We start from the raw sequence: 25,657 nt of genomic DNA, 5'->3' as shown, positions 1-25,657 counted from the left end.
AGGGATAAGATATTCATTAGTATTTTCTGGCAAGAATTGTTTAAGATGCTCAAGGTTAAATTAAATCTATCCACAGCATATCATCCACAGAGTGATGGGCAAACTGAAATTGTAAACAAAAGTGTGGAATGTTACTTGAGATGTATGTCAAATGAAAGGCCAATGAAATGGATTAAATGGCTACCTCATGCAGAGTATTGGTATAACACAAATTTCCATACATCCATTGGAACAACTCCCTTTGAAATGGTTTATGGTCAGAGTCCCAAGGATGTAGTTCATTATAATAAGGGTGAAAGTAAGGTGGACTTGGTGGATAGGACATTGACTGCAAGAAATGATGCAATGTCTATGTTAAAGTACCACTTCAAGTGTGCTCAAGATAGGATGAAGTACTATGCAGATAAGAAGAGAACTGATAGGAATTTTATTGAAGGTGATTGGGTGTATGTGAAATTGCAACCATATAGGCAAATTACTGTGCGTGGTAGTGCGTACAATAAGCTATCACCTAAGTATTTTGGTCCATTCAAGGTCACACAGAAGATTGGAACGGTTGCATACAAGATAGAATTGCCAATCACTACAAGAATTCATCCTGTATTTCATGTTTCTCAGCTCAAGTTACACAAGGGTGATATACCAGTCCATATGGGTGCAATTCCAACTATAAATCAAGATGGGATATTGCTTCCTGAACCTTTTAAGATTTTAGATCGAAAGTTAAATCGAGAAAGGAAATGCTGCTTCAGTTGCCCTATTAATTCAGTGAACAAATGGAATTGCAGATGATGTCACATGGGAGCAAATTGATGACTTCATGCTTTGGTTCCCTGAATTTCCTGTCACTTGATTGGATTCTTGAGGTCAAGAATCGTTTGAAGGAGGAGCTATTGTCATGAGTTAACTTGGTCAGCTTAATTACAAGTCAACTAATTGGGGAACACGTGAGTGGCATATGGAATAAAGTCACGAGCGAAGCATGTGGCACTTAACTCTCCTTCCACTTCCACTGATAACAGTTCAGCTAGGGCAACAGATTCTTAACAGAATCTAACAGATTCTGTTATTCGTTAGAAGAAGACGACCTTTAAATACTCATTTGAGCTGTAGTTAGTTTTAGTTTTTGATTTCTGATTGTATCAGTTTTTCTCTCACAATTTCTGTATTCAATTTCAAGTTCTTGTAACTACAGAATGTGATTCAATTTCATAGCTTAAATCGAAAGAGCTTTCAGGTTGAATCTTGATTAGTTTCAGTTAATTACTTAGACTAATCATAACATTTTGGTATATATATTGTATAATAATAAGTATATGCATATGTCTAACGAGTTGTCTAACACTAATATTTTAGTTTCTTATAGGTACAAATGTGTTGATTAAATTCTTGAATTACTGTCTGTTTATGTATTGTTTATATCTGAATATTAGCTTATAAGATTGATATTAGAGGAGTAAATTAGATGGAATTAGTAATGGATTAAGGTTAGGGCTTAGAATTTAAATGTTTTATGATTGGTGTAGTTTTCTTTAACCTGTGGAGGTACTGAGTATGTGAATGAATTCTGTTTGTTTATGTCAGTTTGTTCTTGAGAAGGACCAGAAAGGAGATTATCAACACTTACTCCTACTCTGCATCTTTCAAGAGTCTTTAAGGTAGCCATGTTTATGTTCAGGAGAGTAATACCGGTGAGTTGACTGTTATGGATCATTATATGTTCACATGTATTTGATTTGGCTATAAATGTGCTTAAGATGATTTAATGTTTAAGTTTATTTTTTAGCGTCAGATGATTTTTGCTTCATTCATGTTAGCTTTGTACTTGTACTTGGTTTTGTTGGGCAGAAGGTAACAAGATGATGGGTCACGCGCTTCGCGGCTAAGAAACGTTTGCAAGCGTTTCACTGCGTACTGATTAGGCACTAACTTGATATGGCAAAACACTTGACGGTCATACAGGTATTGTCATACTTATACATAACAATGAGTATACCTATAAGTATACATTAATTAACTATTGTGGTATGATATGTATACCTAATTGTCATTTGCCATAACATGTTATAAGATTATCTAAACATCCAAAACGTTCCAATAACATATGGGTATTTTTTTTGAAAAGCAACATTCTTGCAAATAAACAAAACATGTACATGATACAAAGAAACTAACTAAGCTAGAATTCCAACTATGAGTCATTGACCACTTTTTGATTGAGCTAAAATTGAACCTTAGGACCTCTCCAAAAGAAAATAATCCTTCGAGAACACGTTTGAAACTTGACAAACATATTGACCATCTTGAATGATACAAAAGTCACCTAAACTTGAGCTTTGAACATGATTAACCCAACTTGAAACACAATATGCACTGAATCAACAGTGTGACCAATCTTGACCAATCTGCAATTGCAAAAATTGAAAAAAAAAAAACCCAAACCTCAAACCCATTTGGAGTTGCAGCCGGCAACAGCGAATCTGTAACTGAAAATAGTAACAGTTTACAAAATTTGAAAATCGTAACAACGACAGTGAACAAAAACGACATTCAAATAAATAATAAAACACATTCATCATAGATAAATTAAAAACCCTAAAAATGGTAATAAACATGGGTGCAAGCTACATTTCCAAATTCAAATTCATTAGTGATTAGTACACTGAACATCTATTATACTACTTGTAATGCTATATTTTTATACTTTAAAAAAAGGACAGACATATTAGTACATTGAAATTAAGGTATACGTATTTCAGATTAGTACATTCATAAAACTATAAACCTTTTCAATCATCACCATTTATAAGTTGAAATATGATGCTATTATACCAAATCTACTAAAAGTTCAAATATCGACTCAAATATAAAAGCTTATTATACCTGATAGAAGTTGAATATTTTCTGACCAAATATGCTACTTTCAGTTGACGCATGTGTCAATATAGAAGATGCAAGCTCAAGCTCCTTTTCAATTTACCTGCAACCTACATAATTTTTAGATGATAAAGACATCAGCACCATGATACTAATATCCAATAACCAATAACCAACTAAAAATCAAAGCATGAACCTAGAAAAATTACAATTTTAGGTGAAAGTAAGATGAATAAAACCTGATACTCACGGATGTTAAGACGACGTAGCTGCTGTTGCTGCCATTTTCAGGCAACAAAGATCGATTTTTTTTAGGTCATCTTGAGCACTGGAATGATCCTATAGAATAGGTAGCAAATAAAATTAAGTTTCATTTTAACTTTCATCACTTTTGAGACCATTTCAAGAAACCCCTAAAAATGACACAAGCAAACGAACAGTTATGATATTTAAAAAATATAATCTGAAAGCAAATCTTTCATACCACTCTCTTTGTATGTTACTAAATGAAGAGGCAATAGCTCCAAAAGAACTGCAAAAAAAAAACCACAATCGCACAACAATATTGAAATCATCTCACAACAACATCAATGATACTCTATGGGAAACCTTTGACCATTTGACTTGCTTCCTTTTAAACTAAATGCTTTAACCCGTTACAGATAAACATAACCCAAAATCGACCCATTTCATAGCATGTTTCAGTTCTGGAAAGGACATGTTGAGTATCAATAAGAAAGTTAATTACAATTTATTATGTATATAATATATCTACATGTCTAAAATAGTATATCTCCAGGATCGAGGGCGAAGAGGTACTCATTGACCCGCTTATATCCACCAATTTTGAAATCAAATACCCACCTGATGCTGATATAACATATTAGAAAGTTGTACCAACATTACCACCAACATATATAAAAATTCAACATTAATAATACACATAAACATTAAGACAAAAGAAGTAGTACCAACGGTATGAACACTTTCTTGAATTTATTTCTACTATACATCATTACCTGTCTAGCTGCAGTTTATTTAGAAGAAACAGGACTGACGGCTATGATTGGAAAATCCAGCCACCAATATCACCAAGCGTCAAACAATCTTCAACTAACTCATGAATTCTTCCAGAACACGAAGCGCCTGATCGAAGATACTACACAGGAAACCCGTTTAACAAAGGATTCAATTCAGCAACATGTAAAAAAATATTCTAATTTAACAAATATTTACAGCATATATAACATCTAAACAATCTAAAAACTTCGAGAAAGAAAAAGTAAACTCTACAACAATTTCACATAAACTTACACTGTACAACAACTAACCATTCTATTTGAAATTTGAAAATCAAATAACAACCTACATAAAATTAGGTTTCAACCGCAACTACTATGAGAAGCTGTGTTTCATTACTTGCGCAAAATATTGCTTAGTCTCCTGAACATTGAATAAAAAAATAATAATAATAATAATAACACAAATTCGAATAACAGGGTCTCACCATTGTTGGTAACCTATTCCACCACTGCTGATTCGGCGACCATCGCCATGACCTCCAGCAGTCATTTTTCAAACCCTTCTACAAAAACCATAAATCAGTTAACACATTAGGGCATAAACAATTTCACAACCATTAAAAAAAAAGAAACCCCAAATTTCACAACCAATTTAGGGCATAAACAATTAGATATCAGAAATTAGATAAATGTAGAAAAAGTACAATAACAATCAGTTAACACATATAATCAAAAATAACAACAATCAAGAGGCATGAGAAAGACAAAATTTACCGAATTAAATTGAAATGGGTTCGTTGTTCTGTTGATCGGCCTGGTGACGGTACGCGCACAATAACAGTCAGAATCAGTTAACACATATAATCAAAAATTACAACAATCAAGAGGCATAAAAAAGAAAAATATTACTGAATTTAATTGAGATGGATTCGTTGATGGTGCTCGCTATCGGTGGTGATGGTGCTGGAAGGTGATTAATATGTAGGGAGGACGAATTTAAGTGTACTTGAAGGTTTTTGTTTTTGGTTATAATTCTTGGAAAGAGTCCCAGAGGCATTGCTTTGAATTTGGAAGAAGCATGAGATAGAAGATAAGATGGGAGAGTGGGTATCAATCACTGTATGAAAAAGAAAGAGTATGGGAAGAGTTAGAGAGGGATGGTTGTGTGCACTTTAGGGGATGGTGAAAAAGCAAGCAGAATGGTTCACCTTATCATGTTCCCCTCAAAAGTTTGACCTCTCAGCTCTTATTAGACCACTCCCAACCATGACGCCGTCATGGGCACTTCCTCAGCGCCACATCAGCTTTCTCTCTCCTCTTTTTTCACCACTTCCTCCCATAACACTCCCATAACACACCATTGCCAACCATGACGCCGTCATCAAAATTTAATATTTTTAATGTTATTATTATTATTATTCAATTATTATTATTATTATTATTCAGTATTATTATTAATATTTTTATAAATAACTAAAAAATATACGATTGTTTTGAACTGCACTTTTATTAAACACGAGGGTTACGGTTACAATTTTTCAAAACAAGAAAAAAACTACATAATTAAAAACACACAAACACAACTACGATAAACAAGAAATACTACTCCTCGTCGTCGGAGTCGGCAAACGCTTTTAGGTATTTCTTGGTGATTCTTGTTCGAGCTCTCATTACCAAATTGCGTTGTTCCTCCGTCAAGTCGGGTGCACACGATTGGGTAAGAAAAGACAAATTATCCAACATATCACGGGTCTCGGTCGCATCGTATATGCGATCCATTGCCCGCTTCGTAGCGTTGGCGGTTTGAATCATATGTGAACGAGCTTCGTTGGAGGACAATTGCGAGGCCGCATCGGACGAACCCGAACTCCTTTGACTCTTGGTGCTCGCACGACCCGGTGGACGACGTAAAGGCACCTCGTGAAATAAGTTTTCAAATTGACGCGGATCCGCACTCGCACCCGCACCTTCGACCCCACCCGAACCTTCACCCGGTCCACTCACGAGAGGCGGAGGAACTTCAGGCACTTTACGCTTCGGAACGACACCCTCGAATGTCAAGAATTTGGGACAATCCTTGAGAACTTGCCACGCGTTTTCGTACAGAAAGTTTCGACCAGTTTGTTCCTTAAACGCGTGGCGGGCTGAACTCACAATATCAGACATATTGTTCCCACTTTGCCAATATTTTTCAAGCTTTGTGTACTGCCCGATAAATATTTTGATGTCTTTCGACATCTTGCTCCATTTACCCGTCAACTGATCGGCTCGGCGCTTCTCTTTGACTTGGGCATTGTAGGTTTCTCGAATATAACCCCAAAACGATTCTTTCGTTTGACCCGTACCCGTTAACTCCGAGGACTGCATCCACACCTTCGCCAAAATAACACTTTCCGCGTCCGTCCATGCCACCTTCTTGCACCGAACTGTCTTTTTCCCTTTACCCCTCGGGTCACTTTCACCTTCGTCTTCAACTACAAGGTCTTCGGGTTGGGTTTCGGGGACAGCTTCAACATGTTCCTCGGATTCGGAATCCGTAGGAATTTGAGTAGGAATTTGACTTTGGAAGATTGGTTGTCGAATGACTGGATGAGTTTGTTGTGGTATCATTTGTTGTTGTGGAATATAGAATTGTTGATAGGGTGGAGTTTGGTATTGGTGTTGGTGATGATAAAATTGTTGTTGTGGTGATGGAGTAAAAATTGGTGAAGATGATGCGTATTTGGCGAATCCCATGTCTTGAGCCGGATTCGAAGATGACCCGGACGGTGATTTGTTAGTCATTTGGGTGTCAAGCAAGGTTTGAAAAAATTGATTGCTTCGTTGCGTGTCGTTAAATTCTTCGGTTGGTATGTTTTGGTTTTTCTTTGAGGATTTTTTAGGCATGATTGATGATTTTGAAAGTGAGAGTTTAAATGATGAGAGTGTTGTGTGTGTTTGAGGTAGTTTAAATGTTGAAAAAGATGTAAGTTAATTGTTGAAAATGAGGTAGTTTATATAGAGTTTGTGGATGAAATTTGAAAAAAAAAAAAAAAAAAATAACATCACATTTAAACCCCAACGGGTATCTGCACACAAGGAAACAAAAAAAAAACGGGCATTTTGACCAAATTCAAACTCAAAAACCGCCCTCACTCTCGTTCATATGAGGAAATTTTTCAGGGCGAGGAGCTTGAGTACGAGGGAGGGAGGAGCAATGGCGGTACAATGCCATCGGCGCCCTCGAGGAAGTGCAAGGAGGGCGGCCCGATAGCTCAGCGTTGGGAGTGGTCTTAGAACGTACGAAATGAAAATAAATAAATAAAGAAATAAATAAATGTAGAGGAAACATGAAAAAAAAGGCACTAAAAAACAAAGATGAATATGATGAATAGTTGGTTTGTATAAATGGGAGGCCACCATGTTGGACTACAAATAGATAGTGTATAATATAATACCCAATTGCTTCTATGTTGAATTTAGCTCACTTTTAATGCTTGAAATAGTGTATAATACCCAATTGCTTCTATGTTGAAGTTAGCTCACTTTTAATGCTTGAAAAATGTTACATTGTTATGGTTAGCCATGATCCGTTATAATTTCAGTTGATTTATGTTTATACACAACACAGTGTTCGGGAACTGCGAGCATTAGGCCTGGCTCCCCACTTTTTACCATGTACTTCTGCTCAGGCAGTGGCGAAGCCAGGGTTTCGAATGAATGGTGTCATATAATAATGGGTCAAAGCTATATATACGCTATATACTTTCACTTTTGTTCTAATGTAGGCTATATACCCAATAAAATACCAGTGTAAGTGTAAGCTATATATACTTTCAAAAAGTATGCTAATATAAACGCATTGAACTTGTTAACCGGATAAAACAAAAATGAACTGACGTGACACCTTTGTTAAGAATATAGTTAGTGAGACTTCGGAACAAATCATTTTTGTATATAGTCTATATCGGAACACAAAATGAAAGTATATATAACCTATTCGTAGCCCTATAAAATTTAAAAATAAAAAAAATAATTATACTGTTTCAGCAGGTAACCGGTCACAAATAGCCTACATTAGAATACTTTTTTTTACAGTATTTGACATACACTGATATTTTATTAGATATATAACCACAATGGAACAAAAGCGAAAATATATAGCGTATTATAGCGTTAACTCTATAATAATATCAAAACGTATCAAGTCTCAAAATTTAATTGGCAAAATAAAGTCACTTGATTTCGTCTCAGTGGTTGGGGTTATAGTGTAACATTTGTTTTCAATCCGCGAGATTTCAAGGAAGATCATTTATATCGATTTTTTTAGCATCGCATTAGTAGAGTTAGATCTTAAAAATTTGTTAAAATTATTTGCATTTGTAGTTTTCCCAATCATATGGTACGTTTATTGTTTCAAATCTTTTTAGTATATCTTGCATCTATATCTATATATCTATATATAATCATAATCAATATCTAAGTGAGTAGATTGTACAAATAAATAAAATAAACAATACATGTACAAACATGAATTTAAATCAAAATTAAACACATAAATTAAAGACTACTACAACCCTAATATTTTAGATAGCTAAAAAGATGACTAATAAATATATTGATACATACCTTAACTAAAAATTAACAGATTTTTTTTTTTAAAGGCAAGGCCCCAAAGTTGCATTTGTAGTTTTCCCAATCATATGGTACGTTTATTGTTTCAAATCTTTTTAGTATATCTTGCATCTATATCTATATATCTATATATAATCATAATCAATATCTAAGTGAGTAGATTGTACAAATAAATAAAATAAACAATACATGTACAAACATGAATTTAAATCAAAATTAAACACATAAATTAAAGACTACTACAACCCTAATATTTTAGATAGCTAAAAAGATGACTAATAAATATATTGATACATACCTTAACTAAAAATTAACAGATTTTTTTTTTTAAAGGCAAGGCCCCAAAGTGAGGTTGGTGGGGATTAAACCTCCGTCCTCTTTGGCGATTCCCAAGAACTCAACCACTCAACCAACCCTTTACAGTTAACAATTGTAACGATGATTCACATTTCACGGCTCTCTGCGGCTATACTTGACGACTTCGATCAAAAAGATGAATTAAGAATTACTGTAATCGTTAACCTATATTATAATTGTGTCAAGTGAATTATTATTTATTATTTTATATTATATATTAATATTATGATATAACTCCAATTCTAAGACCACTTGTAGTGGTTGGGGGCGTGGGTTGGGGGCGTGGGTTGCTTTTTGATGACTAGGACGTGTAAGTTGTTTTTGTGGAGTAGTGGTTGTGTGGGTTTTTGGTGTGGGTTGAAAGTATTGTGATGATGTGTTAAAATATAATTGAGTTAAGTATTAAAAAAGGGTATAAAATAATATTTTAAATTAATAAAAATTAATAAAATTGCAAGCAACACCGTTGCCAACCCCGTTGGATTCCCAGGAACGCTCCATTTTCTTGGTTGTGCCACGCCTTGATACGGCTACAAGGGGGCGGCGCCGGGTGCCATGTCCCCCCCCCCCCCCCACGCCGTTGCACAACACCGATACAACAAGTCTAATTCTAATTTGTCTAGTACAATAGCCGATAAAGTAGGTTTCTTTAAATATAATAATTGGGCCATGCTATACATAATTTGGGCTGTGTGTTTGTACTCAATTTCAATCCATTTTTACCTTTTCTAGACGCTAAAAATATCACATTCACATTTTATAAATATTATTTTCCAATGGGGTCTTTATCAAATGGGATGGGGTCAAATTATAAAAACTCAAAACTTCCACGTATTAATCTTACTATACTACAGGCTCTCATGAAAAATTGAATGGTGTCAACTGACACCCCTACTTAGACCGGACATAAAGCGGCGTCAGAAAGAGGGCGTGAGATGAGGTGGTAGAGATTGACGGAGGTTGACGCTGTTAACCCGGCGTCAATTTTTGAAGCCAACTTCCGTTAGTTGGTATTTTGACGGTAGTGTGAGATTTGGTTGAGCCAATCACAGGTCTTTGCCATTTTATATTTATATTTAATTTAATTTTTTCCCACCCAATTTCCAATCAGATTTTACCACCTCACCCTTCAAATATTTGATACAAAAACTTGACATTTTGGGTTAACAGGGGTCAGATACAGTCACAGTCAAAAACCCACTTTTTCACTAAAAAGTGCACAATCCGACTCTGACGTCACAGTCAGGGTTAGAAGTAGTCTTAACATGTGGCTTCGCCACTGTGCTCAGGTATGATTTTTATCCTCTGCAAGCATAATTCTCAACGTTGTATGTGAGGAAATATTGTACACCAAATAGCCGATATAACTAAACTTGTGTACTTACGCTTTAACTAAGGATTAGAATAAGGAATTACGTTTTGAATGGCTATTTGGATTAGCTTGCAGCAGTTGTTGGAAAATACAAAGTTGAAACTCTCATTGTGCGTAGTTATCTAGCATAGTATATAATTTAATTACATGACCTCTACTTGCACCGCATGTATACCTGCATAATCTTAAATATCTTGCAAATTCTGAGCATCTAAAGAATGACTACATTGGATGCATATTCGTACTGATAACTTTTTATTTTTTTAATATCATGACTATAAAGAATTGGGCATTGTTTTGTTAGATGAGTTGCTGAAAATGAGGATTATTGTGTGTAATAGTGGTATAATTTTTTACATAGAAAAATTGAAAAACATGATTTTTTTTAAATATCACTGAAGCTAATATTTGAATTCACACAACTTATTGCAGTCTCTAGCAGACTCACAACTTGTGCTTGTTTATCATCAATTTTGCAGGAAAAGTATTGATAGAACTACATCAAATTTCAAGATCAGAGTAGTTTTGAACATGATATGTACGTGCACTCTATTTCAGAGTTTTTAGTGGAAATAAAATAAAAGGAAAACTAAAAAGATACTATAATAAAGAATACAGAAGGGGTTGTGTTGGTCTGCACTCTATAGTAAGAAATACGTAGTTGGTAGTTGGTGTGTAAGTTGGATTCTCATTATATGCAAGTGAAATAAAATATTGTTCTGATTTTTTTTATTAATGTGTGTTGGTCTTTAATCTCTCTATGTATATGTTATGTATGTATAATATTGATATTGATACTAACAATAATATATATAAATATAAATATATAAATATCAAGTCCTCACATTTAGAAGTGTTGAAATCCTCAATGAATACTCACTCTTAAAAGTGTGAGGAATTAGCTCACATTTAGAGGTGTGAAGATTTGCTTCAGATTCTGACGCTTAAAAGCTTGAAGAATTACCTCCTAAACTTCACTTTTAAGAGTGAGGAATTACTCTATATAGTCACGCTTACGATACTTGTTAATTTTGTTACGCCCGTTTTCCTCACACTCCACCCAACCGTGAGCTTTATGTATCTAAACTCTTTTAAGCGTGTACAATTGCTTAAATAAACGTGTGTATCCATGCTATTTGTTGTAGTGAATAAGTTATCTAGTAGAAAAAATTTTGGGTCTTTAACCAGTGACACCGCTGACTATCATTTCTAGATCCGTCACTGTTTGTGTAGATCTTCATATCAATATTCATCTTGTTCTTCATATCATCTTGATACATTTTCATACACTCATATGAACATCATAACTGCCTAATAACCTCCATTAACACTAATTCTTATCTAAATTGGTCTAATAGTCATAAACTTGATCTTTAGCTGATTAGCTCCGCAAGAGTTTAAATTTCGCGGCTTAAAGCTGTTTAGTCTAAAAAAATGTTACAAAAGTGATTTTCAACTCCCTTTTTTGCATATAAAAGATGGCTAAGTGTGTGTATTTACTACACCTAACATGAAATTATGTTATAATAAAAATTTTAAAATTTATAATGTATTTTTACAAGTTAATTCTAATACAAATTCTATAATTTATAAATCTACGCATGTCGTTTCATGACCTTTTTTTGATTGTTTGCCGAAACACTTAATTACAAATAGTCTATCATAAGCTCTAAACTCACAATCTCAAAATTGATGAGTTACCTCGATATACACATATTTTATGATTATAGTCTGTGAATTTCTAGTAAATATAGAAAGTACCATCCAGAGCAACTAAAAAACCAAATGAAGTTACTCATGCTTACCAATTACTATGATGCTGAACACTCTGAATAATACGATTTAAAGATTGTCGATGTATTATATATTTATAGTAACGAGAGATAAATCAAGTAAGGGCATTTGGTCTAGTGGTATGATTCTCGCTTAGGGTGCGAGAGGTCCCGAGTTCAATTCTCGGAATGCCCCTATTTTTTGTGTATTCTCTTTTGTACTAGCTGCAAGTCTGCAATAAAAATTAACTATCAGCTGCCAACTTTCCTCAACTTCATTTTTCAATTTCCCTCTAACCTATATTTACAAAAATGATCTCAGTTTGAAGTTGTTCAGATTAAGAGTTATATGTTTGCTAGGTTATATTTTGCAGAGGAGATAATAGTTCTTCATCGAGAGCGATTTCCTGATGAACTCCATCTATGCTCCCGTACTCTTCCTGTCACACATCTAATCTAATTCAACATTAATACTTCTATTAGAAAGACATTTCACACACGTCTAGAAACCGAAAACAGAATGTACACGATTGTTGCTGCCACGGTATGGGTCATTTGGCGATTTCAAAATGGAGTAATTTTTCCGGAGAATCCAATGCGGAAAGATGAAATATTTGATTCTATTAGAAATTATTCTGGTTGTTTAGTAGAAGTAAAAAAACAAATGCCTTGGAACAATTGGCTTGTAAAGCCATTGTAATTGTTGTTGCTTTTTGCTTCTAGTTTATTGCTAAAAGCCTTAATAATAATTGTCGTTCAAAAAAAATGTCACACACGTCTAAACAAATATTTTCCATGAAAATATACATATTGCCCACCCTGAATTGAACTTGAACTCATAACTTTATGGTTAGAGAGCACTTCGATAACGCCAAGTCAGTGACCCTTTAAAGTCAACATCAATATAAAGTAAGTAGTGGCTTTTTATATTTGCCCAAACGCAATCCTTCAAAAGTTCAACGATTTACTTCAATAAACTCTAAAGTACTGAATCGAAGTAATAAATCGCCACAAAAAAGTACGTCTGTGGACTGTCGTAAAATGTCATTTTGTTTAAGAGTTAAGACTAAAGGTTCGGCAGGGCCAATAAAAGTCTCACACAACCATCATATTCGGTTCAGATGATGCATTTGATAACATAATTACATGTTCTAAAATTAATTAGTGGCAATCGCCAATCGGATTCATTCAAATTATGCATAAAAGTTTGTACTTAATAATTGATACATGCTTAATATCATTAATAGATGGACAGTTTAATCACAACTTTTAGCAAAATGAAGAGTTGATCAAGCCATCTCAGAAACAAGTACGAAACGACAAAAAGGATATAGTATGATATATATTGATATGATTTACATATTGCATGTTTCATATTGTATGTACAACATTTATAAGATTTCTAATTGAACTAATATATATCAGCTAGCATTATTGATACTAATATATATCAGCTAGCATTATTGATAGTCAGTTACGGAGATTCGAAGATAACATATTGTCAATGTTTTTATTTTTTATTTTTTATTTTTTGGCGAAGAAACGATAACTTTTATAAATACGGAAAACGTTTTCGGATAGAAAACGTCTTCAACAAAGGGTACAACGAGAGAGAACTTCGATGAGGCTCGTACCTAGAAAGCGGCAAACATACGTACTATCTATACTATTAGCGATAAGATATTAGTCAATATTGTATACAATTAGAATCGTAATTTATTTATGATTGTATCTTGATAATTATGGTAGAGATCTTACCTTAAGGGACAAGTTAGAATAAGCCGACTTATGTATGTATTTATATACTATTGTTGATGAACGAAAAAGGGGACGATTACAATTTCTTTTATGATATTAGAGCTATTAGGTTTTTTTCCCTTCTAAACACCTACTGTGTTTCTTCAATCGGCCGGAGTCGTAATCCAAAACCACCGCCAAATTATTATTCTCTTTTAAAGTTGAAGCATAATCCTAAATATCTCGCTGCCCATTCTCATTCTAATACACGTGCAATTGCCTTCAAATTAATTCTTTGTTCTAGAAAGTTTTAATTCCTAAAACTTGCTGACATCATCGTTGGTTAAATAGGTGTGTCAAATAACCAAACACAAGACATTTATTACTTTTGTTTTATACAGAAATTATCTGTGCAAGTATTCGATCGATTAAAAGATTATCTTGAACCGGCTTTACTTCGTCGAACATTAACACTGTGGCCGTAGTTGCAACTTCATCTACACCAACGGACATTCAACAAGCCGTGCACACCATGAATTTTAATATACCGGATGACAATTGGTACATGGACGCCGGTGCAACATCTCACATGACTAACTCTTCAGGTAAACTCATGTCCTATTATTCTTTGAGCTATCCTAAACATATTATCGTTGGTAATGGTCATGGAATTCCAATTAAAGGATACGGTAACAATTCATTTTCTACTCTCAAACGACCTCTATATCTAAACCATGTTTTATATTCTCCACTATTAATTAAAAATTTAATTTCCGTTCGACGTTTATCCGATGATAATCATATCTCACTCGAATTTGATCCCTTTGGTTTTACTGTGAGGGATTTTCCTAAAGGCACACCACTCATGAGATGCAATAGCTCCGGTGATCTCTATCCACTTTCTCCTTCAGTTTTTCGTTATCTTTGTCCACCTACTGCGCTTCTCTCAGTTTCCCAAGACCTGTGGCATCATCGTCTGGGTCATCCGGGAAACCATATTTTATCTATTCTTAAGCATAATAATTCAATTTCTTGCAATACCAAAAATAAGACATCTATTTGTCAATCATGTGTCTTCGGTAAACAAATAAAATCGCCATTTTTTGATTCTAATACATCTACTTTATTGCCTTTTGATATCATTCATAGTGATGTGTGGACGTCTCCCGTTTTGAGTACCGCGGGACACCGATTTTAGTTCTCTTTCTCGATGGTCTCTCAAAATTTCTTTGGATATTTCCGCTAGCAAATAAATCTCAAGTTTTTCAATCTTTCCTCACCTTCTCTACTTATATAAAAACACAATTCAATATGCCAATCAAATCTTTTCAATGTGATAACGGCAAAGAATACGACAATAACTCCTTTCATAATTTTTGTACCACCAACGGTATGATACTTCGATTTTCTTGTCCATATTCTTCCTTCTCAAAACGGAAAAGCCGAACGCAAAATTCGTGCGATCAATAACATTATGCGCACACTTATTTCCCACTCATCCATGCCACATAACTTTTGGCATCATGCGCTACAAATGGCCACTTACCTTCTAAATATTATCCCAAGCAAATTACTACACAATTCCTCACCTACACAAATACTCTACAAACGTTATCCTTCCTATGATCATCTCCGCGTGTTCGGTTGTCTTTGCTACCCTCTCTTACCTTCTCCTACCATACATAAACTAGACGCTCGTTCTACTCCTTGTGTTTTCCTCGGTTACCCTCCTAACCACCGGGGTTATAAATGCTACGACCTAACAACCAAACGTATAATCATTGCCCGACATGTCACCTTTGACGAAACACAATTCCCATTCTCAAAAATATTCAAACCTACTGTTCAATCCTACTCTTACCTCACAGATGACATACATCCTTTTCTTCGAATACCACCACTCCAACCTAGTCCTTCTTCTTCACATACTGTCTAGCCCAATAGTCAATCAAGCTCAATCACGCAGTCACCCAACAGTCCCGTTGGGCCTTCTCAGTCTGCTGACCATTCTCAACCCACTTCGTCACCTACTTCAGTCAACCCACCCCCCGAGTTCGACTCCCATCATTCGGACCAAAATGACCCACCTCGAACAGTCCATACACGAAGCATGTCGGGTATATTTAAACCCAAAATTCCCTTTAATCTCTCCGTATCCGCCAATCTCTCTCCAATTCCTCGCAACCCTAAGGATGCGTTACTTGACAATAATTGGAAAATGGCTGTGACCGATGAGTTTAATGCTCTAATTGATAATAAGACATGGGTTTTGGTTCTGCGGGTTGATAATATGAACATTATACGGACTATGTGGATTTTTAAGCATAAAATGAAATCTGACAGTTCTTTCGAGCGCTATAAGGCTTGTTTGGTTTGTGATGGTAGGTCTCAACAGGTTGGAGTGGATTGCTACGAGAATTTCAACCCGGTTGTAAAACCTACTACGATCCGCACTGTACTTAGCCTCGCAGTCTCACAGTCTTGGTCTATTCATCAACTTGATGTAAAGAACGCCTTCTTACATGGCACTCTTCAGGAAATCGTGTATATGCACCAACCATTGGGATTTCGAAATCAAAAATTTCCCAATCATGTATGTGTTCTTCAAAAGTCTCTTTATGGTCTTAAACAAGCACCACAGGCTTGGTATCAACGGTTTGCGGAATTTGTTACTAAAATTGGATTTGTCAACAGCAAATGCATTCTTTTTTTATATATCGCAAAGGCAATGACACGGCATACCTTCTTTTGTATGTCGATGATATCGTCCTCACCACGTTCAGTGACTCTTTAAGGACTTCTATCATCCGTATCTTGGGCCATGAATTTGCAATGAAGGATCTTGGACCGTTGAGTTATTTTTTGGGTATTGCTGTCGAACGTCTTCTAAATAGCCTTTTTCTTCAGCAAACGACTTATGTCATAGACATTATTGAACGTGCCGGTATGTCTAGTTGTAATCCGGTGCGAACACCGATTGATACATCTGCGAAGTTGAGTGCTTTAGCAGGTCCACAAGTTGCGGAACCAACTAAATACTGTAGCTTGGCAGTAGCTTTGCAATATCTGACATTTACTCGTCCTAACATCTCGTATGCTGTACAATAGGTTTGTCTTCATATGCATGATCTACGCGAACCTCATCTGCACGCTCTACGACGCATTATTCGGTACTTACAAGGAACTCTGGACTATGGTTTACACATTTACAAAACAACTAGTCGTCGTCTTGTGGCTTACACCGATGCTGATTGGGTTGGATGTCCCGATACTTGACGATCCACCTCAGGCTACTGTGTCTACTTCGGGGATAACCTTATTTCTTGGTCATCAAAACGCCAACCCACACTTTCTCGTTCTAGTGCTGAAGCTGAATATCGTGGGGTTTCTAACGTTATCTCTGACTCTTGCTGGATTCAGAATCTTCTTCTAGAGCTACATTGTCCATTGCCTAAGTGTACTCTCGTGTTTTGTGATAATGTCTCGGCTATTTATCTCTCTGGTAATCATGTTCAACACCAACGAACGAAACATATTGAAATGGACATCCATTTTGTCCTAGAAAAAGTTGCTCGTGGTGAGGTTCGTGTTTTACATGTCCTATCCAGATTTTAGATTGCCGATATCTTCACCAAAGGTCTGCCTAGAATATTATTCAATGATTTTCGAGACAGTCTCAACATCCGGCCTCCTCCCACTGAGACTGCGGGGGTGTATTAGCGATAAGATATTAGTCAATATTTTATACAATTAGAATCGTAATTTATTTATGATTGTATCTTGATAATCATCGTAGAGATCTTACCTTAAGGGACAAGTTAGAATAAGCCGACTTATGTACAGGGGCGGAGCCAGGATTTGACGATAGGGGAGGCTTACTCGACAATTAAAAGAGGCAAACATAATAAAACTAAAAGAGGCCAACTTCATATATATATATATATATATATATATATATATATATATATATATATATATATATATATATATATATATAAATCTATTTTATTGTTGAAAGCATAGATATATAACTGATTTACGAAACTTTAATGTTACAATTAAATTTGCAGTATGAAAACTAATATGGCCCATGTAAGTATAATTGATAGGTAAACTTGTACAATATGTTTCAGTTAATATTAAGGTTTGAAAAAATTGGCAACCCAAATAATTGGTTTGGATGAATCATTGAGAGAGGCTTAGCAAAAATAATTAAAAATGGTTACTAATATTTCATTGGAAATGGGCGTATTGGGGGAGGCTGAGCATCCCTATGTCCCCTCCCTGTCTCCGCTACTGTTTATGTATGTATTTATATACTATTGTTGATGAATGAAAAGGAGGATGATTACAATTTCTTTTATATACCAAGCTTCATCTTGACCAAACCTAGACAAAAACCGAAATGAAATGGAATAAACTACAAACCGGATATTGTGACGACCCGAAAATTTTCCACCAAATTTAACCTTAATCTTTATATGTTTCTGACACGATAAGCAAAGTCTGTTAAGTTAAGTCTCAAAAAGTTTGAACTGCTTCATATATGCAGTTACCCTTCAACTATCTCCGACGATTCACGAACCATTAATTGTAAATAAATGTGTATACATATAAATATAGATATAAATAAAAATATAAATATATGTATATATATAATAACTAAAAATAATAACATACGATTTAATCGTTAGAACTAAAAATATAAAATAATATACGATATAATTAAATTGTTATTAATATAAATCTATATATATAGAGAGAGTATATCAAATATAATTATTTAAAAATTGTAATTATCGTCGAACGTTTCGATTATTATTTAGAGAAGTTTAATTCAAACTTATGTAATTTTAAAATAAATGGTGATAAGAAAATGAGTTCTATAAATTTTAGGCTTAATAAAAATGTATTTAGGAATTATTTGTTAAGTTTTAACACTTTTTATATTTTACCCATAAATGAGATGGACAGTTGATGTAATTTTTATTTAACAAATTAAGGATCGAATTTTATACCATAATGACCAAAATAAATAAATATAGTTAATTTAAAATTTTGGAATTTTTTCGAAGACTTTTATTCGTCCCTGATTTCAAATAGTGCACGATACCCGGGCCGTGGAGAGTGTCGGCAGAGATTTAGGTCCGTGAATGTGAATGATTAAGTGAGGCTCACTGTTTTCATTTTTTTTTATTCATCATCAACTTTATATTTATACACATGTTGAGTGTATGGTTTTGGAAAAACAAACTTCACCACTTTACCACTTCACTGCATTCTCACTATCTAATATCTATCTATTAGCTATTATCTATTATTCTCTATTTAAGATATGCTTATAAACTTGTATATATAAATATATATCACATACATTTACATATACTCATCACCTCACCATTTAAACCACCACATCTCCGGCAATCACCACGAGCCACCATACGCCATCCAAACAGCCGTAAACCATCACTACATCGCCTCAAATACAGCCACTTAAACGATTCTGTTTTGAATTGATAACAACCAACTTAAAACCCGTCACTTCTCACCTCTTAACTTTATCATATATTTTTTTTATTATTCAAAGCTGGAAAACCCAAAACAGAAATCACCACCACTGTTTGTGTTGCTGCCTGCTTTTGTTCCTAACCTACAGCCGTAAAAATCCACCATGTACATACCGCCATCTTCAACCTCAAATCCTATGAATTGTTGTTGCTTCAGTTATTTTATTTCGCTGAAAACAGCCTCCTGTCTTCATTTAATTGATCCTGATTTTTTGATACAATAATGAAGTGATGATGATAAACGAAAGTGATGATGAATGGTGCAATGATACATGATGATGAAAATCGATGGTGATGCATGCTGTTCGAATAATAATGATGGAGGAAATCACGATGAAGGTAATGTTACAGCAACAATGATGATGTCACGATGAGGAAAGGATGACAATCGTGATTTGGTGATGATGATGTGCGTGTACGATCGTGGAAGTGATGATGATTACGGTTAAGAGGTGTAATTAATGAAGATGATACACAATCATGGATTTCTTGTTTATAATAAATCACGATAATATGTGATGATCTGTAAAAAAAAAAAAAAACAAATAATAAAATAAAAGAATGGTGATGATCACATGATATTGGTGATTTAATGAAGGAGAAGGCAGATACATAATGGGTTAAAGGATTTAATATACGATTTAAATCATAAAAACATAAACAGCTCTTTGGTTTGGTGTGTTGGTGATATTCTAGAGGTCCTGGGTTCGAACCTAGGCAACCACAATATTTTTTATTTATCAAGAGAAGTTGGCTGTGTTAAAAGCTTTGGCCTGTTGGGTCAATTAAACATTGGGCCGTATAACTGTAGTTGGGCCGAAGGAAAGTTGGGCCAAATCCCTTCCTTTCTGGTTGGGCCTTAATTGGTTCTTGGGCCGAGACTTGTTTCCTGGTGGACTAGTATGAACATGAAGAAGGAAGGGAACCCGTTAATTCGGGATATAATTAATTCAGTTGGTTTTAAAGTAGAAAAGTAGAGATGGCAGCGTGGTTGGTGGTGTTGTCACTGAGCGGGAGGTCGCGGGTTCTAGTCCGGGCAGGAGCGTATTTTTTTTAGGGCCTATTTCTTGAGGTAGTGAATTATTATTATTATTATTATTATTATTATTATTATTATTATTATTATTATTATTATTATTATTATTATTATTATTATTATTATTAGATCAGAATAAAAATTATTATTATTATTATTATTATTATTATTATTATTATTATTATTATTATTATTATTATTATTATTACCATTATTATTATTATTAACATAAGTATTATAATTAATATTATCATTAACATTAATAGTATCATTATTATTAAAATTTATCATTTTCATTTTTGTTATTAGTATTATCATTTTAATAAAGTTATTATTATTATTATCAATAAATTAATATTTTCAAGACTATCATTTTAACAAATAAATATTTTGTACATTAAATATATTTATTATATAAGTATACTAATATTACATAAAAAATATGTTTTAACTAATACAATATTATAACGTTAAATGAATTATATATCAAATAAGTATTATAACATATTATAAGTATTAATAAAATATATATAAGAATATTAATCTTAATACATAACAAAATAAATATAAAGTTATTCGATTACAATTATATGTGTTAATATATATATGAATAATATAGGTTCGTGAATCCGAGGCCAACCCTGCATTGTTAAATGTCGTCATATGTATTTTACTACAAAATACAGTATGGTGAGTTTCATTTGCTCCCTTTTTATATATATATTTGCCCTGAGAATACATGCGCTGTTTTATAACTGTTTTACGAAATGGACACAAATACTAAAAACATATTCTACGTTGAGTTGTACCACCCTGCATATCTTCCCTAATAGCTTGGTAACTAATATTTACATGTTGGAAGAACATGTAAGCGCGAATCTTATTGATAGATCTATCGGGTTTGACCACCCCAACCGGGCTAGTCACTCTAGTATCGTAAACGGTTGCATAGTACTTCGTTTTACTACACTTGGTACAGTGTAGGTAGATTTCATAATAAAGGGAATATGCCACATTAAAAGTTAAGTATGGTACCGAAGCGCTCAACAACTTATAGAATACTTTTATACACTTGCGAGTGTACATATATTATAAACGGAAATTTTGTGGTCTATTAATATACTAAAATGATTATTATGATAAACCTATGAACTCACCAACCTTTTGGTTGACACTTTTAAGCATGTTTATTCTCAGGTATGAAAGAAATCTTCCGCTGTACATTTGCTCATTTTAAAGATATTACTTGGAGTCATTCACGGCATACTTAGGTCAGTACCTCGCAATGGGACCAGATGTTGATGACTTTGTCCGGATGGATTAGGACGGGTCTTCACAGTTGGTATCAGAGCGGTGGTCGTAGCGAACCAGGTCTTGCATTAGTGTGTCTAACTAGTAGTTGTTAGGATGCATTAATAAGTCTGAACTTCGGCCTAGTAGTTGTTCGATTATATTAATAAGTCTGGACTTGAACCTGGTCTGCATGTCAAAAGTTTTTGCTTACCACCATTTGTTGAAAATTTATCTACTTATCATTTACAGTATCGACACGTCTTATTGCAATTATTGCATAGATGATGTACAGACAAATTCATATCCCATCACATTAGACTTTGTCTGACACGTTTCCTTAATTCCCTCCGTAATCTACGGGATCTTCTGTACCATATTTAGGTATTCTATGTAATAAGAATATCATTCGATATCCGAAAATTATTTCATATCAAAAATCCTTTATCTAATCGTACAAGACGGAACTCGCAACTAGTTCAAATTTCTTAGATTTCGACAGCTATTCCGATATGAATTTCGACTCAAGCTCCGAAAAAAGTGTAACCGGAATGGATCAACCAATTAGTCATCACCAATTCTGGATGAATTGGGGATGGGTTCGTAGTCTACTTAATTATTGGAGACAAGAAGAAGGTGATCCCTTCCACCCACCATATTGCCCTCTTGACGATGAACCTGAAGCACTTACCGGCGAACCTGTTCGAAACACCATTTTCTCTCTCATTTCCTGAGTATCTCGTCATGATTATATACTAAACCAAATTCTAGATCTTATTCATCCGCTCATCCGAACCGACAACCACCCCGGTGTAATAGAAGAAGTTAACGAGCTTCGTGCTAGAGTGGTGGCTTTAGAGAATATGGTGCACAACTTGCAATCATCACAAGCACCATAAGCACCATCAACATCAGCACCATCACCATCAGCAGTACCGACAGCATCAGCAGCACCAGCAGTATAAACAATACCACCATCAGCAACATCAACAGTACCACCACCATCCAGCAACAGCAACATCCGCATATCACACCTCAAATTCACAATTTATCCCACGAACATCAACATCATACGCACCATAGATACCAAGGAGTACCAACAACAATAACCGATGAATTATTGACCCATAACTTCATTAATAATCTGCGAAGAATATGTGATTCCTAATAGTTTTAGAGATTAGTTATTCTAGCTCAAACCGAAAAGCCAATGAGACTAATATCATATTAACTCATTAAATCCATGATTACATCTGAACAAAATATATACATACGTATATCTTCATAAAGATTGTAATTAAAAATCCTTTCGTACAAGCTGTTAATGGTGAAAATATTTTAACGGGTAGGTAATACCCGAGGAATATTTAGATTTCACATTAATAAGTACACTGTACATTCTTTCAAATCTAATTCAACAGTCATTTACTATCCTATTTACAACTACTGATATACGTATCCATTCACCGCAGAATAATTATTTTCATTCAATTTTATATTTGGATTTTGATCTATCAGAATCCAACAAGTGGCATAATGAAGAAAATATTGGACAAAATAAAATTTGTTAGAAACAAACAATTTAACTATGAGAAGAATTTTGTTAAGAATCCACGCTAACTGTTCCTAGCTAACTGTTCCTAGCTAACTGATTACATTTTATTTATCGCAATTTATTTATCGCAATTTATATTCTCGCAATTTTATTTATCGTCATTTAATTTCTGTTATTTATTTTACGCACTTTAAATATCGGGACACGTATACAAGGTTTTGACATATCATATCGACGCATGTATATATATTATTTGGAATAACCATAGACACTCTATATGCTGTAATGTTCGAGTTCGCTATACAGGGTTGAGGTTGATTCTACAATAATATATATACTTTGAGTTGTGATCGAGTCTGAGACATGTACACGAATTCTGTAATTGTATATATGTATAATAATATTCTTGGTACATCCTAACACAATAAGTATACAATACGTTTTGATAAATTCTAAGACAATACGTACACAATACGTCTTAGTTAATTCTAAGACAATACGTATACAATACGTCTCTTGGTTGATGCAAAGACAATATGTATACAATACGTCGTGGGGTAATTCTAAGATTATATATATATAAATCGATTATTGGACTATCAACATTGGACAATTAAAAATGAATTAAAATATTGATTATAACATATGAAACTAAACAATTCTTCAAGTTTGCCACTTGATTTCATCTTAAACCTCATTTGTATCTTGATGATTACAATCTGCGTTCAAACCTTTCACGAATCTTGGAAACACCTCAATCGAGAGGATGATCTAACTACACGTATCTGTGTTAGATCCTTTAGCATTGTTATTACCTAAAATAACTTTGCAATCCCTTTCCAAATTAGCCAATTTTTTCACAGCTCCAACAAGTCAACTTCGACTTTTCACTAGGATTAGCTTATTATAACCCTGATATATAAGTTGTCTTTCGTCATCGATACCGGGAAACCGTTTATATCTCACCACATTAGTAGTAAATTTACCAACAACTCCGTTGATCTTTGACTTTCCGAAAGATCACCATATTCAGTAAAACTCTATCATTTACTCATTTACATCTTATAACGAGAATTACTATACCAACTACCGGGAATTAGCAAATCAGTATTTTGAAATCTCTCAGCATGTCTACATCAATAGTTATAAGTATACATATAATCCTTATATCTTAGAATTATGATCTTCCACTCTGAAATTTGAAAAGTACCCAGTCATCAAATCAATACTCTAAATTCTGAAAAAGCTGAATACAGCAGCAAAAACTGTACACGACCTTAACCGTCGAAGGTATAAAGATAAAGAATAGTATGTTGGTAAAGCTCAGAAAAGTGGAAATGGAAACCGGATTGAACAAACCATGAAGAAGACTCTGAACAAATTACAAGGACTAAACTTGTACATGAAGAATCCAGATGATTCTGTTTCTGACGAAATCCTTAACTAAGACCTTACTCCTAAATCACTCTAAACCATTGTGAATGAACTTCTTTACCACACTTTGAATTTAAAATTCTAAGATATTATCGTATCTTTCATTATAAATATCCTCAAATATTTCTGAAGATATCTTCATAAATATTCTCGTCTGATATTAATTATCTCTTCGTGTTATCTGTATTACATCATAAAGGAAACTGTTTAGTTTCTAAATTCTGAAACCTTAGAGTTTGAAATATGAATGCTTTTGAAGTAGTGTTGGGAACTGAAGTATGAGTTAGTATAATATAGTGACACTTGATCAACGTGATTATATTACAGTAAGTCATGCTGAGTTTCTAATGGAACGTGATGATTTACAGACCCTAATGTCATTATGTGCCATGTCACATGACTCTTACATTCTACCTAATCTCCAAACAAATCAAGAACATAATTTCTTGATAGTCCTATCTTTTCTCTTGAATTCTGGTAATTTGACCAATCAAGATCATGCTATTACGTTCCTTTCTATTTAGAACATTAGGATTATTCGAAACTCCATATCTATGAATTCTGGATCATTATTCGTTTGACTTAAAGTCGAGAAGAAAAAACAAAAGTTGAATTGAGGAAGAAAGAATAGAAGGGGTGAGCTGTGAAAATACGAAAATGAAGAGAATGGATTTATAATGAAGTATTTGACAGAGAAATCAAAACAGATTATCGCATTTAACCAAGGAGGATCTTAATATCCTGAATTACCGAAGAATCAAATCTTATATAGATTTCGAAGATTTTCTTTAATCCCTGAAATTCCGAAAATCAATCGTGACTACGTCACCGGTTAAGACAAACATACATTTATTCAATTCACTCTTTTGTGATAGCTTCATTCGTACTCGTCACATAAATGAATTGTTTTATCCATAATACTCGCTGATGATAAAAACTTTAATTTCTAGCTCATAATCGTCATGAAAACATTTTTAGTGTTACCCATGACCACCTCACTCAAATTTCGGGACGAAATTTCTTT

At 34.1% G+C, this 25,657-nt stretch overlaps 1 long non-coding RNA gene and 1 other non-coding gene across 9 annotated transcripts; one reads left to right on the top strand and one right to left on the bottom strand.

The window, feature by feature from the left end:
* Positions 1-2,060: 2,060 nt before the first annotated feature.
* On the bottom strand, positions 2,061-5,075 carry LOC139861727 (uncharacterized). Of its 8 annotated transcripts, XR_011763923.1 has the most exons (7): positions 4,809-5,075; positions 4,674-4,713; positions 3,897-4,462; positions 3,362-3,409; positions 3,128-3,216; positions 2,884-2,987; positions 2,061-2,480 (listed from the first exon to the last, which is right to left on the bottom strand). It is a non-coding gene; the product is annotated as an uncharacterized lncRNA (long non-coding RNA). The 8 variants fall into 8 exon arrangements; XR_011763922.1 differs by having other exon boundaries at positions 3,117-3,216; positions 3,362-4,462; XR_011763924.1 differs by having other exon boundaries at positions 2,061-2,486; positions 2,884-3,216; positions 3,362-4,462.
* Positions 5,076-12,138: 7,063 nt separating this feature from the next.
* TRNAP-AGG (transfer RNA proline (anticodon AGG)) lies at positions 12,139-12,210 on the top strand. The gene has a single exon. It is a non-coding gene; the product is annotated as a tRNA-Pro (tRNA).
* Positions 12,211-25,657: the final 13,447 nt, after the last annotated feature.

The sequence above is a fragment of the Rutidosis leptorrhynchoides genome, chromosome 8 (assembly GCF_046630445.1).
Source record: "Rutidosis leptorrhynchoides isolate AG116_Rl617_1_P2 chromosome 8, CSIRO_AGI_Rlap_v1, whole genome shotgun sequence".
Taxonomy (NCBI): domain Eukaryota; kingdom Viridiplantae; phylum Streptophyta; class Magnoliopsida; order Asterales; family Asteraceae; genus Rutidosis; species Rutidosis leptorrhynchoides.
Note: the sequence above shows the minus strand (reverse complement) of the source record. Positions and strands in the feature narration are given on the sequence as shown.